The 9,837-nt window shown below is 34.3% G+C and overlaps 1 pseudogene; it reads right to left on the bottom strand.

The window, feature by feature from the left end:
• Positions 1-6,330: 6,330 nt before the first annotated feature.
• Positions 6,331-7,386, bottom strand: LOC149202897 (mitogen-activated protein kinase 4b pseudogene; annotated as a pseudogene).
• Between the last annotated feature and the right edge of the window lie 2,451 nt (positions 7,387-9,837).

Here is a 9,837-nt window from a genome sequence, read left to right as displayed (position 1 = left end):
TTTGCATGGTAGTCATTAATTGAATTAAGGGATCACACTAAGGTAGCTAATACACTAAAGATAAAACTGTTCCTAAGGTTAGTGCCTAATCCAAATCTACAACAACAGTTGACTAAATATTAACAAAAGAACACAACTAACTCTAGAAAAACACACTAAAATAGCCACTATGCTAAGGATAACACTGCTCTTAAGGTTAGTGTATATACTCCTATGATTGATCACACTCTACAAGACTGTTGCACCTCTCTTGAGCCTTGACCAAAGCTGTGTTGTCACAACAAACACCTCTTCCACACACAGGAGCTATGATAGTTGGATTTGATGTAGGTTGTTGTATCTATTGAAGATGAAAATATCCATGGAAACAAGTTACAAAACTAACCATTACTTTTAGCAAGAAAAGTTCTCTCCACCAAGCCAAGTTTCTCCCTCATTTATATATTCAATACATTATATTTACCCTATATGGATTTCTCATTAATGTCTTGTTTGTTTTGGACATTCATTAAATGAAACACTTAGGTTCAACTAATAAAATAGTTGTCATGAAAAACTTGTCTTACAAAATACAATACCATGCACTGGATGGACAACACAGCAATGGAACTAAACCATTTTAAATAGTTTTTTGGCATACTCGAGAAATTCTTTGTCATTTTTCAGCAACGTCTTGGTGGAAGCCTCCTCAAGGCACAGACAATAGCCAACATCAGAGCTAACTTCAGAAACAACTAAGATGTCCATAGGCATATTATGATAAGTCATGAAAGGACCATCTTTGATTTGGAATTAGTTAAAAAACTCTTCTAACAAACACAAACTCACCACATTTCTATCACTGATCTAATATCATAATGTTATTTACATAAGAAGATGAGAATACACAAAGTGCTTGCATGGCTTCATATAATTTTCTATTTTTTTGGGACATCATAACATGACTATGGGACGATGAAAGGTCCAAGACATCATCCAAATGACCTTCAAAATAACAAGCTGGTTTTTCTGAAAGAAAGAATACACTTTCTAGTAGCAAAGCATAGTCCATTATTGATCTCTCTCTACCAGAGGTGGCCTTTCCTCTTTTCATTTTATCTACAAGGTTTTCAGTATTCAAGGAAACCAATTCTAGTGAACCATTGATTCTAAAACAGGGCATTGGAGGCAATATCTTCTAGTTTATTGGAAGATGTAGCAAATTTGCGATTTGATTCTATCACTTTCCAGTGTCCACACATAAATAACGCAGTCCTGACCAACTCTAGTAACATAATGGCCATCCACATTGAACTTCATCATCCAAATAGAACCATGATGAGCTTGGATTTCTTGATGCATGTAAAGTACTATTAATTCCTTGCAAGACTTTCCATATTGGCGCACTTTCATCTGTTGTGGAATATATAGGAGAATATTATGACTGTCATCTGTAGCAAAACTAGATCTCCTTCCCCCTTTTTTGAAAGAAGTGCCCCTCTCATCACTGCTCTTCTTACATTTGGTCCCCCAAATTGTGTGGACAATAACCTTGATAGTTTTTAGCCAACCCCCTTTCTTTTCAAACTTGAAACTAAGCCTTCCATTTGAGTCGAGATCCATTTTCTCCTTTGCTCATTCCACACTTTCCCACTGCATGATTTCCTGGACAATAGGATAATTCCCAACAACTCTCTCAAACTCCTCCATGGTTAGCTTCCTACTAGTTTCTGTGTCTCTGAGCTTGTTTCACATGCCATCTTCACCTACCTCATTCACCACAAACTTATTTCCATTATTTATATTTTTTATGTTGCAAAAAGACCCTCCATTGTTATCTGTGTGAGAAGCAATGCCAATGCCATCTCTCCTAGCTTTTTTTTCTTCTCTACTATGCTAAACTACTAAATACCCAAGGCCAACATCACTAGACCTAAAGAACTTGCATAAAGTCTAAATTGCTCTTGTCATTTCTGTCAATTCTGCTTCCAAGGCTACTAAACTGATCCCCACCAAAAGACAAATGATTGTATCTCCTCCTTTCGGTGTTTGCTATTGCCTGATTGTTATTGATGTGTATCATTCTTATTTTCTTGTAATATATGTATCTATTTTCACAACCTATTTGGGGTCACACGTTCACAACATTCTCGTTTCAGCAACCCATACCCAATTCCAAGTTTCATGCAACTTAGGTTCAAAAAAAAGACTTGGCATTCTTTCAATTAATATTAGATGAATCTGGACAACAAAAGCTATTATTTACCTGCTAGTGCTTTTAGCATGCTTTCCTTTGTTTTGATACCCTGGTGGTTCAACTATCTTTATGTACTCCCCACCACAACTCTATCGATGTCTGCAAGTTAATACAAGCACACAACTTTTTCCATTTGCATCAAGACAACATATTAACAGGACACATCATAGATAGTCTATTATCATATAAATAAGGAAGCTACCTCAAAATAAAATAATGATTTGTCTTACCAGTTCCAATGGCAACTAACATCAACACAAAGTTCATTATGAGCATCCCTTCTCATACAGTCTGAAGTTGAAGGTCATCTATTCATCACCCTCTTTATCAGGTCTCTGCAAAGTTGACACTGAAATTCATAACACGTCCAATTTCTCAAATGTGAGAAGTAAACTTCATTTACACTCGCAGTTGTCCATGCTACATTTTCTGGATAAAGTAAATAGAGTTGTGGAAATCATCTAGCATTAAAAAGAAACAAAGACTAAAAGTTTTGAATCATAATGCAAGAAATGGTTGCCAAAAATATCAAATAAAATCAGAGGACAAAAAAACCACTTATTTCCAAGTAAAAGCATTGATTAAAGCAAAAGGAAGAGTTAAAAAACTGGTTGTTAAATTCCAAATAGCCTAATTCATATCACACCTCTGGTTATCTTGGATCTATTTATATTATCTGTACTTTATTGACTTCAAAGTAATGACCAATCTCCACTCATGAAGATTTCACATGTATACTCATCTTAGGTTGTTCCAATGAATACACATTGTACACACAAGACTGAGAGTGACTGCACACCCTCAAATGCTCTATAATCCCTTGTTAAAAATCTGAGATTCTCACTTGAAACGTCCTTTTAGTACTTCAATAACCAGCACCAGCATCAAAATCTTAGATTGGTGAACAAATATAGGATCTACACTACATTTTATCAACACAATCCATACTTTTGTATTCAAGCTTCTGTGATCCATAATGAATTAAACAAAGTCTTTCAGTAGAAATCACATGAGAAAATTTTTTGTCCGATGTGTTTCGAACCAACAAGTGTGGTTCATGCTCAGGACCAGATGAAGAGGCAGACCAAGGCAAAGGCTTAAATAGAGAGCAATGTAGAGACATAATTTCAAGTAACGACTATATTTGAACAATAATGTTTAAATTATAATATTAATTTATTAATATATTAAGTAACAGCTATATTAAACAGCTAGTTTTTGGAGAAAAAAAATTAAATAGTGATTTATTTCATTAATTTATTAACATATTAATAGTTAACGGCTATATTAAACGACTAGTTTTTGAAAAATAATATTTAAACTGTGATATTAGTTTATTAATTTATTAAAAACAAATATTAATAAGTAACCACTATATTAAACAACTAGCTTTTAAAATAAATAAATAATCAAAGTCAAACTTTAAAGGAGAGGAGTCAAAAATCAAAAATTACAAAAACAAGTGAAGACCCTAATCAAGACAAGATCATTTGATAAATAAAATAACTAATGGAAATAAAATAAAATAAATTAAAAATAATTAATGGAAAAATAAATAAAATAAACCAAAAATATACACAAGTCAAAATAAATAAATAAATAAATAAATAAATAAATAAATATATATATATATATATATATATATATATATATATATATATATATATATATATATATATATATATATATATATATCCAAAGAAAAATAATCAATAAATAAAACAGGGTCAACAATAAAATATGGGGCTCAAGCCCATTAAACAAATAACAAAAATACTAAAAAGAGTTAAGAACGAATAGGATGATAAAATACATAAAATCCATGAAGGAAAAACTCTAATGAAGAATAAATCAACAACAAATACTATAAAAAGGATGCCAATACCTACATTAAAAAAAAAAAAAAAACTAGGAGGACAAGACAGGGACCCAACTTCTACTAATATTCCAACCATCATCTCTATTCAAATTATTGGGTCATTTTTCAATTTCTAGGGCCTCCCTCAATTTACGATGATGAAAATGACTAACCTTAGCAATTACTTGGGCCTCCTTAATGTAGATGTGATGCTTAGATTTATTTGCATGCTCTGCCAAAGCAAAGGAGCGGGTCCTGCCATGGTTGATGTTAGCAGCATGCTCACGAATCCTTTGATTAATCGAGCGACCAGTCTCACTAATGTAGGGAGTCCCATAAGAGCATGAGATAACGTAAATACCCTTCATATTCTTGGGGTCCATTGGGTCTTTTACAAATCTAAGGGAGCTCCATATGGTATTTAAGGTCGAAAGGTTGAAGCCACATTATGCTTCCTTAGGATCCTTGTAATCTTATCAGTGGTCCCTTGGATAAAAGGAAGATGAACACCAGAAAATTGATCCTTGGTATCTTTCTTAGCACTAGGACCTTTTTCAGCTCTGAGGAAAGCCTTAATACGTTGGTGTCTACTATACCCATTATTAAAGAAAACACTAAGGAGATGTGCTTTCTCTTCCTTGAGATGGTTCTCATCAGAAACTCTTAAATCTCTAGTCGCTAAGGTGTTGAGAACACCAAGCTTTTGAGTTGGGAAATGATGAGAATTAGCATGAAGATATTGTTCTGTATGAGTTTTCTTATGATATACCTGATGAGAGAAAGAGCCATTATCATTCCTTGAGAGGAGGATGTCAAGGAAGGGAAGACTACCATTACATTCAAATTCCATGGTGAACTTTATAGAACTAGATTGATTGTTAAGATGGAGGAAAAATAGTTCCAACTTTTCTTTTCCATGGGACCAGATGACAAAAGTGTCATCCACAAACCTCTTCCACAACATAGGCAGAAGACAAGAAGAGACTAAGGCCTTTGATTCAAAATCCTCCATGAATAGATTAGTTGCCATAGGGGAGAGGGGGGAACCCATGGCGACATCGCAAATTTGCTCATATAATTCCCCATCGAATGAAAAGAAAGTAGAAGTAAGACAAATACCAACTAAATAAGCCATATCAGGATCTGTGATACAACTTATTTAGTTGTTACTCCTAAAAAACTAGCCTTTTCTCATGTGATCTCTACCAAAAAACAATCCATATTGTTAAAAGTAGACAGTTTGTACAAAGTAAATAACTTTCAGAAAAGCTTACTTCATTTTACAAGCACCTCCAGTGGCATTTTAATAGCACAAATTCATTATTTATGTGTTTTTCCATGATTTCCCTGCTTTTATAAATATTTTCATCAGAGTTGGCATGTTGAGATCCTGGTTTTTTTGTAACACTATCAATGATGACCTCAACTTTTTCATACTTTCTCAGTTTCATGAACTTCGTTGACATAAACCACCAAGGACCCTAAATTTCCTTGCCTGCCCATTACAGTAGTACTAAAACTGCTCTAAACAATCAAAACCATTAAAAATGTGTTGGCATATCTTTCATAAACAATCTTCTTTGTTCATTTCCACCAATTAACTGAGAATTCTACACCATAAATCAGACATTGGTTAAGGAATTAATTACAGGACATCAAGACCAAGGTATACATTGCAATAAAGAAGAGCACAATAAAGTGACCTCTAACTCCTGTGACCAACTCCCAAATCAAATATTATTAAATTTTTTAGCCATATAGCCAACTCCCATATTCCAAATTTCTAGTCATGGATATAACTCCCAGATTATATAATTCTTCAAGAGGGTTGTGTACAAAATACCAAGCAATGTTATTAGTACCAAAGATGGCACCATTTCCAAGTAATCTGTCACACTTGGAAATTCCTTTGGCGTTTACTTTAGATTATTAAGTTGCCCAATTACATTTTAATGTCCAACGATAATAAAGTAGAGGCCAATAGCTGGCTTAGATTAGGAATACACAATTTCCACAATTGATCTGTAAGAATATCCATCGATTCCTTTTCTTCTACCAAAACTTCAAAGAATAAAATCAAATCTAACTTTAATAAAACAAGTTTGCGCACCTACACAATGCTCTGCAAACCTTCAGAAGGAAATAACAAACCAAGAGAAGGATTTCCTTGCAGAAACATAATAACATAACTAGTAAAGAGGGATTGCAAGATAAATATCAAGTCTGTCTGCTCCAGCTATTGCATCATGCCTGGGTTGAAGTTAAGAGATTCCCTCCAAATGAGCTCTTTTATATGTTCCTCAGTGAACGAGGGCTGCTCAAATCAAAGTTGAAAGGACTGGGGCAGCTGGTTTCATCATTGATGTCATGCAGACTTGACAAGTAAGGGTGACTCAAGGCCTCTTGAACTAAAGGGCAACACAATAATAACATATAACATGATTCAGTTGAAGATGAGATAAGAAAAACTAAAATCATATTGCACATCTTCAGTGTAGAACTTCCCTTCTCTGGGGCAAAAAACCTGATGCTATCACAACACATCTGAAAATAATAATAACTAGCCAATTATAAGAGAAACAAGTAAAATACATGTAATGTGTTTTCTTGGATCAAATACAAGCATTTTTTCAAGTAAATCTACAGCTGCTAGAGCCATGTTAGGGAATTTCTGAGAAAAAGGTTGCTTAGGAAACTGTGGAAGTTACCTGATGTATCTTCTAGCATTGTCACTCAGTAAAAAGCCAAGATCAGAGTCATCTGGTGAACCAATTAACTATTAAGAAACCAAACACAGAAGAAATCAGCATCTGATGATTTAAGATAGGTAAAGCAACCCATTTCAATTTGTATCTCAATTGTTATCATTGACATCAAATCATTTATGTTTTAAGCATAGACTTGCCCATCTTCATAAAAAAAAAGAATGAATAAGCATTTACCTCAGTGATGAGCCTTAATTGTTGAACATAATCTTTACCAGGAAACAAGGGCTCCTGCTTTAGTATCTCCACAAAAATGCAGCCCACTGACCAGATATCAATGACTGCTGTATACCCAGGACATTTCAATAGTGTTTCTAGTGCATGATACCAGCGAGTAACAACATACTCTGTCATAAAGTCTGTTTCTGAAGTAGTCTGTGCAATCCCAAAATCACATTTTTTCGGTCACAGTTTGCATTTAGAAGCAAATTACTGGGCTTTAAATCTCTATGCAGAATATTTGTTGAGTGTATGTACTTCAGCCCTCTCAATAGTTGATATAGGAAAAACTGCAAAAGGACATCCATGTCAAGATGCATAACCATGCTTATTATTGACAGATAATGTAGTTGACAAGTTGTAATGGATATTTCCCTAACTTCTTATTAGATAATGTTCCTACCAACACCCCATGGCTAATAGTGAAGACCCTTATCCACTTCAATATGAAGCAACTGCAAATATATTTACTTATCCAGAGCAGCCAAATATTGAAATAATAATAAAGCAAATCTCATGCTCAAAGCAAAGATATCTTCACAAGAGAAGGTGGACTGCTGACAAATGATAAGCTAAAATGTAAGCATTGGTACACTGAATTTTCTTTGGTTGAAATATGAGTTACTCTGCCAGCTGAAAAGTCATTAAGCAACATCTCAGGACACCACAAACAAGATGGATTCATAATTATGGCATACAACTCAGGTTACTATCTTTAGTTTTAGTAAATCCACACTATGATACACTTACAAATAATACAAGTAACACACTAACCTTCTAACAGAAGTGCCAAACCAAAAATGGAGTGTACCAGCTTGAATGTTTAGCGGAAATAATTTAGTGCAATTTTCATTTTCTCAATTGTGGGTGGTACAGGTTCCCTGTGAATTTAGCAAGCTAGATCCCTAAGTCTACAACTTCCAATTGACAATTGGACAACAAACTTTCCAAATAACTGGATTCTGGTCCTAATCACTGAAGAAAATGAAAAAAATTAGAATTTCAGTGGGCAAATAGCAACACAGAAGATTACCTTCTGCAAACATTAGCCCTAAAAATCATAAAAAATAACAACCAATTCATCATAATGCCAAAGTTGAAGAGAACCTCTAAATATAAATTATTATTTTTGGAATCAACTGTGTAGAGAAAGTTAATAATGCATGACACATCTCGCTTGAGGATTAGTCATGAATTGATCATTTTGACTTGTTCTCATGGGAGATGGGTCATGCATCAATACCTTACTCTAATATCGTAGATATAGTTGTAACAATATCAAAATCATGACACAAAACCAAACAAGATTAAAAATTTAATTCATTTAACCTTGCAATCATTGGGATCTCTTTATATCAATAATGTGAACAAATTTTGATTGAAAACCTAGAAATGTGTTTCATAAATACCAGGAAATGCTTCCTAAATTTCTTTGTGTTGTGATCTACAACAGATTTGACTAGAGCTCCAAGAAAGCCCAACATTGGCTTGAACTAGAACTAGACTTTGGACCTATGTTGAACAAGATTCCAAAATAGGGATTAAATGGAACCGGTGTCCATAATGGATTCACGGAAAAGTATATATGTATATGTGTGTGTGTGTGTGTGCGTGTATAAACCAATTAAGTCAATTGTTAAATGGAACCAGAAGATAAACACAATGAGCAACTTGAACAATAGTTAACAGCCAGCACCGGTTACATTCATTATTCATCCTATCAGTTTAATTATTTTCATGTCCATGCTATTCTGTTTAATCCAAAGCAGTATTCCAGCATGGATAAACATGATGTATTTGTTCTCTTTCCCTGGGGTCATACTTTTAGAATCAGTTAACAACCAGCACCAGTTACATTCATTATTCATCCTATCAGTTTAATTATTTTCATGTCCATGCTATTCTGTTTAATCCAAAGCAGTATTCCAGTAGGGATAAACATGATGTATTTGTTCTCTTTCCCTGGGGTCATACTTTTAGAATCTTATTGAGTTTGTCATATTAGCAAAAAAAACTCTCAAAGGACAATCTTCTCCTACTGTTATGCTAATTGTAGGGTCATTACCTCTTACTTCCAACTTCGAGACAACTTTAACCACTAGAGGTGTCATAAGCAAGTCTTCAATACTATACCATTCATGCAAAGTGGAATTGAGAAACACAATCAGCGAACCACAAGAATCTCATTGCCCAATTCTTCTTGGCCTTGGAGCTAAGAAAACTTATGCTTAACACCTTTAGGACTTCTTTCTTTTAATTATTTCCCATTTTCACTTTTGGCCTATTAGAATTTGATTTTATCTCTTTTGAAACTTGTTATGTTATCTTTCATTCAATGTTTGACAAGAACACATGCTACACCTAGGAAACCCATCCATGGGATTCCCATGTTGCAAGTTACTTGAACAAGAATGGGGACACTCCCTTTTTATTATGGACATCCCCCAAAGGTGTCCCTTGCCAGAATCAAGGATGTGCAAGGGACAACTGGGCATCCCTCAACCTGGTGGCCCCAACAAGTGCCAAAACAAGTTGTTTTGGTGTCTACTCAACCAAGAGTGATCCCTTATGAGGTCAGCTTGGAAAATGATGAATACAATAGTGAAAGAACAAAAAAATTGAGATCAACAATAGAAAAATGTTATTTGACATGTTTCTAGAGGCAAGAAGACATCTATAACTGGTCTGCTAAGCACACAAACCAACGAGCAAGCAATCCATACTAATTATTTGGTCTTTGGATCATGCATAGCAAGTTG

The sequence above is a fragment of the Pinus tabuliformis genome, chromosome 2_1, assembly GCF_031772625.1.
Source record: "Pinus tabuliformis cultivar Carrire ecotype Pingquan chromosome 2_1, CPIR1, whole genome shotgun sequence".
Taxonomy (NCBI): Eukaryota; Viridiplantae; Streptophyta; class Pinopsida; order Pinales; family Pinaceae; genus Pinus; species Pinus tabuliformis.
This window is presented reverse-complemented; position numbering and strand designations above follow the sequence as displayed.